We start from the raw sequence: 9,818 nt of genomic DNA on the forward strand, positions 1-9,818 counted from the left end.
CAAATACGAAAATGTTATATCACCAAGTTCGGAGACTATTAAATCAGTATATTCAAGAAGAAGTTTTTGAAGTAGAACATATCAATATCAAAAGATCACAAAGACGTTACCGTTTAAGGCAGGCTTCCTTGGCTCGACTTTGATGAATAATGACCGCAATGGTCGTTTGAGGTTGGAAGCTTATTTGCCGGGATGCACGGTGCGGTTTTTATTTAGTGAATAAAAAAAACGTCATATTTCGATGAGTATCGTTTTACGCGCAGAGTCAAACGCATTTCGGTGTGTAATGAATAATAAGTACCGCTTGCAGCTGCCGTGCATTAATTATTGTCTTTTCTGCTGGACATAAGGTCGAGAGAGTTGAAGGGGGATAGAGAGAGAGAGAGAGAGAGGGAGAAGAGGGGGGGGGGGGGGGGGGGGGGGGTGAGGGGGTGAGTGAGTGACTGAAAGAGAAAAAGAGAGATGGGTGTGTATACATGTGAGTGTGTGTGCTTGTATGTGAGAGGGAGAGAGAGAGAGAGAGAGAGAGAGAGATTAAGGGGGTGGAGGTAATGTTTAAAAGATGTCCTCGCGTGGCCTAGATAATAGCCTAATCGATATAATATTTTCAAGGTGCTTGTAATAACGAAATATTCCACCCTAAACCTCCCCAGATGTCTTAAACTGTCAGGCTGCAATAATAAGGAGGCACGTAAGAATAAAGTAGTCAGGATATTGGCATGTGACGGTTAATGTGAAGGGAAGAAAGTCGTATTTTACATTGAAACGATGTTTTGTCTTAAAACAAAAGATTTCACAAATAAAATAGGCTCTATCCATGTTAAACGCTAATTTGGAGGAAAATATAAGAATAGCCTATAATGATGGAAAAGAGCAATAATGTATGCATTCGTTGAACTCAAACAGTCACTTTTTGTTTTAAATCAAACGCTGAACGGCCAGGAATGACATCTTAAAGCGATGTATCATAGGAAACTTGTTACATACAGTGTCAATATTATCATTATTGATATCATCAGTCGTTTTTTTTAAATCATCAGTATTAGCATTATTAATAATGATAATATCATTATTTATTTGTTTAAAATTATTATATCATATTTTTCATTATTATAATATTATTATAAGTATCACTTCTATTATCATTTAATCATCATCATTATTGTTACTTTTATTACTATTATTACAAAGCGCTTTAATATTACGGAATGACGTATCTACACATTTCTACCTACCCATTATAATGCCTTACTCGATTGCTCATTTAAAAAGCATTTAGTTTTATCAGCGCACGTGGCCCTCCAATTAAATTCTAACGACGCCCTTAAACGAGATTTTAATTATGTTACTGAACTTATGACCGAACCTACGTGCGATGTATTCATTTGCCATGTAACGAGTCTAGGTTTGCTTATCAGCAAAATGATAAGTAAGCTGATATCTGCAGTAAAAAAATGTACTTATGTACATAAACATGAACACATGTTCGTATACATGTACATAATATGTACATATACATTTACATATGATATATGAATATATCATTTAGTCAATATTTAGCCGACGTGTTGGCGCAATATGCAAAAAGTGACGAAGATGAGAAGTTTCATGCTATAAATCTACTAATTTCTGTTACGTCCCGAATTTTCGACGAACATGTTTTTATTAAACGATGATTACAACAATTTAAGATGTCTTAATTTTTGTCACAATAAGTTAAATTTAGATAATCAGATATATTTTTCTAGTCAGCGCAAAAACCTTCGCACACATAATGCATCATATTATTAACCATAAAACTGTCTCTAAGCAAGTTACAATACCTTCAATTTATGTAATATTTATAGAGAATTGAGGATTTATGTTTTGGTCTCTTAATATTTTGCATAAAGCGAACCAGCCATTGCCTTCTTCACATGATTGCACAGGTGTTCGTTTGCCACAAGTGCAGTTTTGCACAGAAAAATATGTACATTTGGACTGAAGGTCTTAATGAGGTCATTGACTACCCTCTTAAGAGCGGTATAGATTAATAGTGCACAGTTCAATAATCGTAAAGCCTTTAGTTGGGCTTTAGTTACTTTAGCTATACCTTGATAAATATAATACGGAACACGAAAATTGTTTGAGTGGTATATAAAGAAAATTAACATGTTGAAAGACAATAATAATAATAATAATAATAATGATAATAAAAAAAAAAATTCTTGTTTAATGACAAACGAATTTCAAACACTAATAGCACTGGGTAATGTTGATGCGAGTTCATCACATGCCTTGAATTACTACTGCACATGGTGTATGCATGTCGTCGCGTGTTGCAAGCAAAGCGATTAGGTCAGTCGTGAGAGGGCGGAAATCCATTTAGGTTTCTCAATGTGATTAACTCTGATTCGAGAAACCTAGTCAGGTATTTGTGACAAGGAACTTGGCTTTCATGCTTACTTCATAAACTTATTATCATTAAACACAAAAGATAAAAGCGTTTTCTTAAAAATGAATGTAACGATAAAATTGCTTTTAAAGTCTTTTATTTCGTAATTTATTAGTGATCTGCTGTATTGATGTAGAGGTATGACAGAGATGATGAAATTACCGTTCACGTCACGCAGATGTTTTCCCTTTCTTTCCAATCAACGAATTTGTAGAGCGCCTATATTTAGCTACCCTAATCAAAGGCGCTGATGAGGCTGACATAAAAAGAACTAATCAATACGTGTGTCGTCCATGTTCCACTTGGGGTAGTTCTTATTTATTTGATTAATTTATTTATTCAGTCTTGTTTAAAAAAAAAAAAAAAAAGGATAGCGCCATTCAGTGCCACAAGGCCTGCTTTACAAGGAGGCCCTAAATCAGGCGGATATGACAATGTATAAACTTATTTAAAACACAACATCAAAAACAAACAGATAAATACATAAAATACATGGTAAATAAAGCATAAATGTACATCAGAGGTATGACGAATTCAGATAAAACAAAGTTCTTGCAACTGGCCATCGAATTCCTCAGATTTGAAGCAGGTAGGTAACATTCCTGTTCTATGCTCTGGTTGAACACCCATCGCTGAGATGAGAACGGATACCATGATCGGAAAGACTCTCAAGAAATCGGATAAAGGGCAATACCATTACCCAATTGTCTTGCCCATACGTATGGTGTCATTGCAATATCATTATGTCACTGTTACGTTCGTCAAAAAAGTGATGCACAATTGATTTGATTTGATTTGATTTATCGGTTTCTGCATCATTTTTTTTTTATCATACATTTTCATGAAGATAATATGGTTTGATACGATATTTCAAGTGTATATAATTTTATACAGATAATAAAGAAATTAAACAAATGTATTGAATGCATAATTAACATACATTAGATGCAGGAGGGCTACATAAATAAGAAAAGTAGCTTGACGTGCTAGCAGCCCTCAACTTAGATACAACAGTACAAAAAAAAGAAAAAAGAGTGACTTGCAGAGAAGAAAAGGAAAGGGGAGAGAAGGAGTGTTGTGTATCGTGTATTGAAATTGAAATTTGATTTCTTGAAAGACTTTGCGATCGGGTTTGGCGATTTCTGTTCTATGCAGTAATCTTCCCACTCATTCGTCAGTGTGAACGGTTACTTTGTCATGGAAATGTCGAGATATCTCATGTGACCGGGTCTTTATTCTGTGCTATCATCTCACCATATCTCTCTGATGTGAAAGGGTCTCTATTCTGTGCCAACATCTCTTGTTTAGATATCTCTATTAAATGTGAAAGGGTGTCTATTCTGTCCCAACATCTCCCGTATCGATCTCTCTAATGTGAAAGGGTCTGTAATCAGTGTAATCAACTCCCAACATCTCTCTGATGTGAAAGGGTGTCTATAATATGTGCTATCATCTCCCCGTATCTCTCTGATGTGAAAGGGTCTCTATTCTGTGCCAAAATCTCCCCGTTACGATCTCTCTAATGTGAAAGGGTCTATAATCTGTGATATCATATCCTCGTATCTCTCTGATGTGAAAGGGTCTCTATTCTGTACCAACATCTCCCCGTTTCGATCTCTCTAATGTGAAAGGGTCTGTTATCAGTGTAATCAACTCCCAACATCTCTCTGATGTGAAAGGTTGTCTATAATCTGTGCTATCATCTCCCTGTATCTCTCTGATATGAAAGGGTCTCTATTCTGTACCAACATTTCCCCGTTACGATCTCTCTAATGTGAAAGGGTCTATAATCTGTGATATGATATCCTCGTATCTCTCTGATGTGAAAGGGTCTATAATATGTGATATCATATCCTCGTATCTCTCTAATGTGAAAGGGTCTCTATTCAGTACCAACATCTCCCCGTTTCGATCTCTCTAATGTGAAAGGGTATATAATTTGTGATATGATATCCTCGTATCTCTCTGATGTGAAAGGGTCTATAATCTGTGATATCATATCCTCGTATCTCTCTAATGTGAAAGGGTCTCTATTCTGTACCAACATCTCCCTGTTTCGATCTCTCTAATATGAAAGGGTCTATAATATGTGCCAACATCTCCCCGTATCCCTCTGATGTGAAAGGTTCTCTATTCTGTGCCATCATCTCACAGCATCTCTTTGAGATGAAAGGGTATATTGTGTGCCAACATCTCCTCGTATCGATCTTTCTTATCTGAATGGGTTTATAAAATGTGCTATCCTCTCCCGTGTATCTCTCTAATGTGAAAGGGTCCCTATTCTGTGCTAACATCTCCCCGCATCTTACTGATGTGAAAGGGTCTCCATTCTATTGCTACCATTTTCCAACATTATTTTTCATCTGATCATACTGATGTGGACAGACCCCCCCCCCTCCCCCCCCCCCCCCCCCCCCCCGTGGAATATATCGAGATCTGACGTATATATCGGGCAGACGTCAGTCCTCCGCCCACAATCACTAATCAGATGAAGTAACCCAGCTCTTATTTCAACACACTAACAATCAGCGTGGAAAACGTATCACCAGTCGCATTTCCCATCCTTCCAACCCATAGCTAGGAGAAAACACATAGTTACGCCACCGGAAGTAGCCTTCGTTTGAAGTCCAGTTCATGGAGCACCGAAATTATTCCCCTCTAGTGATCAAAATGATTCTTCCCACAGAGAGTGTCTATTCGGAGCTCCAAGCAGGGGCTCCAAGTATTAACATTTGAGGCATGTAAGAGTTCGCGTGTCACAACTATTGTTCTAAGTGTGCTATGACCCCAACCAATGCATACGAGATTTCTACCGGCCTCCTCTTCTATTGAATGATCGAGTCAATAATTAATTATTTACCTGCCTTGAATCAGGCTTGTCCCTGGCTCAGATCATCTTGAAATGTTAGGCCTTCTCTCTCTCTCTCTCTCTCCCTCTATCTCTCTCTCTCTCCTTTCCTCTCTCATTCTCTCTCTCTCTCTCTTACTTTCTCTCTTTCTCTCTCTTCCTTTCTATCTTTTTCTCACTCTCTTCCTTTCTCTCTTTCTCTCTCTTGCTTTTTTCTTCTCTCTCTCTCTCTCTTCCTCTCTCTCTCTCCCCCCTCTCTCTCTCTCTCTCTCTCTCTCTCTCTCTCTCTCTCTCTCTCTCTCTCTCTCTCTCTCTCTCTCTCCATCTTCCCCCTCTCTCTAAATATATATGTATATATACAGCGGTCGATATTTATTTGGGGAGCTATATAAACGGCATCTCTTCGTTTGGAGCGGATTCCAATCTCAAGAGGGTAGTTGAACTTCCTTTGGGATTTAAAGAGAAGGTTGAGTTTTGGGAAGAGGTGAACGAACATTTGTGAGAGTTATCATTGTATTATGCAAGTGTGGAAGAACATCAGATAAAAAATGTTCCTTGAAAAGCATCGCTCTTCAAACAGCATAAAAATCGGGACGGATTTCTATGCCACATGTACGTTTAGTCCCATATATTTTTGTGTGCAAAGTGCTTGTAACTTTACCAAGACTGGGCCAAATTTCTTATCATTTCGATTATTCCAGAACCTTGCAGTACACACCAATACTTTTACAACGTTTCTTTCACAATGAAATCGCATGACCAGAACTGAACTTCATCTTTAAATACACCTGTCCTGACTCTGTAAATGTACAGGAGTTCAGCGAAAAGCCACTTCGGAGGAGCTAATGGATCTCTTCCTTTGCGTTTTCAGTGCAATCTACTCTCAAAAGGCTAATTCAACACCTAATTCGGAGTGGATTTCACTGTGATTTATGAGCCATCAGGGTGGAATACACTCTGAAAAGAGTCTACGAATTTGGAGTGGATTTCATTATAATAACGGGGATGAAGAGGTAGAAAATGTGTCACATGCCACACATACAAGCTATCCAACACAATACACGAGAGATGTACCAACCTGACGAGTCAATAAATAGTGACATCTACCTGTCTTGACTCAAACATGCCACTAGGTCAATCTTCTCGAAATGATATACTCTGTCAATTTACAGGAGTGAAACTCCACTCTGGGGAAGCTAAGGGATCTCTTTCTTCCTTTGGCGTAGAAGCCAGGCTCTCACTGCGTAATCAAGCTAATGGTGTCCGTCTTGACCAATCCATACATTAACGAAAGTAGAAAGATAAAATAGATTTGGAATCGAGGTAATATTTGATTTGATTTGTTTTGATTTTATTTTCTTCTGCATTCATATAAGTTTACAGTTTTTCGATAACAAAAATATAAAGTACAATAAGTATTTTACTGACAATGAATCATAAATTAGCAAATACACACATATATATATATATATATATATATAAACTGTTTTCAAAACGAAATGATAAACTGTCATAAATACTAAATTCCTTCAAACATTATAAAACATTATAAAATTATTTGCGGAAGAAGGACTGTCATTGTAAGCATTTATTAAGCAGAAACGGATAGGTAATTGAAAATACAAATTTCGATGATGGTGATGCAGATGAGGATGATCATGCGCATTCCCATTTTACACGATCGTAAATTAGGACCTTCAGAGAAATCAACACAACAAGGGCAACTTCATTACCCCTTTTCACTCATTATAATCGTACTTGTATTACGTAATATGACGTAATAACTATGTTGTTGTCATGGTGCACAATGCCATTGTCACTGATTGTACTATAGGTTGATTTTTCGAAAGTCTTTGCGATAATAGGGATCGTGTTCTCTGGTTCTGCGAAGCCAAGAACATGATTAAAAAGCATAGCAATCTGAATCTATTCACGTTATTATACTCAACATTGACTTTAATATGTCTGTACTATTTTTTTTCTCTCTCCCTCTCACTTTCTCTCTCTCTCTCTCATTCTCTCTCTCTCCCTCTCATTCTCTCTTCTTCTCTCTTTCTCTTTCTCTGTGTCCCTCCCCTCTCCCGCTCTCCTTCTTTCTGATTCTCCTTCTCACTCTCTCTCTCCTTCTCTCTCTCTTTCTGTCTCTCCTTCTCCCTCTCTTTCTCCTTTTCTCTCTTTCTCTCTCTCTTTCTCCCCTCCCTCTTTCTTTCTCTCGCTCTCTTTCTAGGTGCCATATCTATCGACTTTGGCGGTTATGCCATTCCACAACTATCACGATCTAGCCTTTGCCAGACCAGGGGCCCGTTTCACAGAGCCCTTTTTCAATGACAAATGACAAGTATCAGTGACAAATCTGCCGATAACCAATCAGAAGCAAGGATTCCACTAGCTTAAACAAAAACTGTCATTTGCCACTGATGACAAGTTTTGTGAAATGGGGCCCAGGAGCTCCATTCCTTTGGTATTTCTCTCCTGTCTCCTCAAACCATGTCTGCAGTCTGTCCAACCAAAGTCCTCTTCTGTCTTTATCATATATATAACAAAATCTATAAAATAGTTGTCAAAGAGACAGGGAAAGAGAGGCGTGAAAGAGAGAAAGAGAGAAAGAGAGAGAGAGAGAGAGAGAGAGGAGGGGAGAGAGTGTGTGAGAGAGAGAGAGAGAGAGAGAGAGTGACAGAGAGATAGAGAGATGGAGAGACAGACGGATAGCATCATGAGCTATGGAAATTGCTATAGCAGATATATGTTGTATACACGTGATAGAAATCTGATAAAATCTTACATTTTCATAGCACAAGATTCGAGTTGTCAATGTTTCAAAATAATTATGCAGGGAAAACATTTTCTAGTGCATGCCCTAGATCTTATTACCTCGCTTACATCTGAGACAAGCAAAACAATAACAGTTGTATTCTTCTCTATCTCTCTCTCCCTGTCTGTCTCACCATCTCTCTCCGGTTCCCGGCCCAGGTCAAAATTCCAGTTGATGCCAGTTGAAACCAGTAAAGATTTCCAACTGGTATCTACTGGTGTTCGAACTTGTCTCAACTGGTACCAGTTGATACAATTTGGAAACCAGTAGAAATATCAGTTTGAAGTCGGACAAATAGAATACCAGTTGTTACTGGAACCAGTATCCAACTGGTCACCTGCTACCAGTTATAACCAGTAAGCAACTGTTTGTAAATTGGAAATTGAAAGACCGCCAACTGGGACCAGTTGAAAAACCAGTTGACATCTGAGACTAGTCGATATTACCAGTTCATTTACCACTTGAAAACCAGTAGATGATAACCAGTTGACAACCAGTAGATGATAACCAGTTGACAACCAGTAGATGATTACCAGCTGATTTACCAGTTGAAAACCAGTAGTTGGTTACCAGTTGATTTAACAGTTGAAAATCAGTAGATGGTTACTGGTTGCTTTATCAGTTGAAAACCAGTAGATGATTACCAATTAATTTACCAGTTGAAAACCGGAAGATGCATGATTACCATTTGATTTACCAGTTGAAAACCAGTAGATGATTACCAGCTGATTTGCCAGTTTAAAAACCAATTCAATGAATGTTATGCATATTCATGATTAATTTGGACATTTTCACATGAAATATAATCATCATGATCTGTCAAGCAAATGTGACAACGCACATCCATTTAGTAATATATATGTTCTACGGTCAATCCACATTGACAAATATATATGTCTTAATATGTTGTACGTGTAATTTAAGACGTAACAATATATGTATTGATATATGTAATTGATAACAAGGAAACAACTTGTATAATTCTGTACGAGCTCCAAATGTATTACTTAATAAGACACTCATTTGTATACCACTTCAAATGATCTTTGTAATGGAGTGTGTGTGTGTGTGTGTATTGTGTTTTGACAGACGTGTATCAATCAGATATGATTATTTACGTCTGGGACCGACCTGTAAACGTCACCATCCGAAAGACGTGACTCAGTTTCGAACCTGCGTCCTCGGCTGAATCAGTTTGTAACTTCCACTTATTAGCTGGATTACAGGCGCACGCCACAACGCCTAGTTTGTAATGGGGGTAATTGCAAGAGGCTTTATAATGGTCTAGGTGGTGGCCAGATGCCAATATTGATGAAAGATTATCAGTTGATTACTAGTCTCATCTGGTATTCAACTGGTTTTCAACTGGTATATCAACTGGTAAATCTATTAGTTTTCAACTGGTAATTCAACTGGAAATATCAACTGGTCTCAGATGTCAACTGGTTTTTCAACTGGTCCGAGTTAGCGGCGTTTCAATTTCCATGATAAAAACAGTGGAATATAAACTGGTTTCAATTGGTACCAGTTGACCAGATGCCTAACGGTTTCAACTGGGTTTTTCGACCTCTCTTTATCTCTATATCTTTATCTCCCCCTCTCTTTCCCTTTCTCTCTCCCTAACTCCCTCTCATGTAAGATTTTGATTCCATGTCATTTGCTCCGGCGACAATTGCTCCGCTGTAAATTTCATACACTAATCGAATGGCTAACTTCAACCCTGG

This window comes from Strongylocentrotus purpuratus, unplaced genomic scaffold (genome assembly GCF_000002235.5).
Source record: "Strongylocentrotus purpuratus isolate Spur 01 unplaced genomic scaffold, Spur_5.0 spur5_scaffold_18, whole genome shotgun sequence".
Taxonomy (NCBI): Eukaryota; Metazoa; Echinodermata; class Echinoidea; order Camarodonta; family Strongylocentrotidae; genus Strongylocentrotus; species Strongylocentrotus purpuratus.